Below are 1,070 nucleotides of genomic sequence, written 5' to 3'. Positions count from 1 at the left end.
CATGTGTTCCTTTCTATGGCTGAGTAACATTCCATTGTGTATATTTACCACAACTTCTTTATCCATTCATCTGTCGTTGGACATCTAGGTTGCTTCCATGTTCTAACTATTGTAAATAGTGCTGCAATGAACAATGGGATACATGTGTCTCTTTCAATTTTGGTTTCCTCAAGGTATATGCCTAGGAGTGAGATTGCTGGGTAGTAAAAATATGGAACACTTCATGAATTTGTGTGTCATCCTTGTGCAGAGACCATGCTAATCTTCTCTGTATTGTTCCAATTTTAGCGTGTGCTGCCGAAGCGAGCACTGCTTCTCTCTGTTTTCAAGATCTTCTCCTTATCTTTAATTTTCAGCTTTTAGTTTTATCTAATAGTAAAAATGTACTTTCATTTTACTCATATAGGCATAGGTAAGACTCTTGAGAGTCCCTTGGACTGCAAGGAGATCCAACCAGTCTATTCTGAAGGCGATCAGCCCTGGGATTTCTTTGGAAGGAATGATGCTAAAGCTGAAACTCTAGTACTTTGGCCACCTCATGCGAAGAGTTGACTCATTGGAAAAGACTGATGCTGGGAGGGATTGGGGGCAGGAGGAGAAGGGGACGACAGAGGATGAGATGGCTGGATGGCATCACCGACTCGATGGACGTGAGTCTAAGTGAACTCCGGGAGTTGGTGATGGACAGGAAGGCCTGGCATGCTGCGATTCATGAGGTCCCAAAGAGTCGGACACGACTGAGCGACTAATCTGATCTGATCTGATATATCCCTTCTGCTTATCCTGATTTAGGCTCTCAGAGTGTACTGAATAAATGGATTGGTGTCTTTTATCGGTTTTTGAAAGCTCTCAGCCATTATCCCTTCATATCTTGCTTCTATCCCAGTCTCTTGAGCTTTTTCACTGTTTCTTCTAGTCTAATAGACTGTTGTCTATATTTCTATCCTTTTACCTTCCCATGCTTCATTCGAGATATTTTTTTCTCATCTAACTTCTAAGTAACTAATTCTTTATCAGCTGTGTCTAGTCTGCTATTAAACCTATCCTTTGAATTCTTAGTATCAGTTTTA

At 41.0% G+C, this 1,070-nt stretch overlaps 1 non-coding gene across 1 annotated transcript; it reads right to left on the bottom strand.

Moving 5' to 3' along the window:
* Positions 1-205: 205 nt before the first annotated feature.
* On the bottom strand, positions 206-308 carry LOC138985136 (U6 spliceosomal RNA). The gene has a single exon (XR_011462395.1). It is a non-coding gene; the product is annotated as a U6 spliceosomal RNA (small nuclear RNA).
* Between the last annotated feature and the right edge of the window lie 762 nt (positions 309-1,070).

This window comes from Bos mutus, chromosome 23 (genome assembly GCF_027580195.1).
Source record: "Bos mutus isolate GX-2022 chromosome 23, NWIPB_WYAK_1.1, whole genome shotgun sequence".
Classification (NCBI taxonomy): Eukaryota; Metazoa; Chordata; class Mammalia; order Artiodactyla; family Bovidae; genus Bos; species Bos mutus.
Note: the sequence above shows the minus strand (reverse complement) of the source record. Positions and strands in the feature narration are given on the sequence as shown.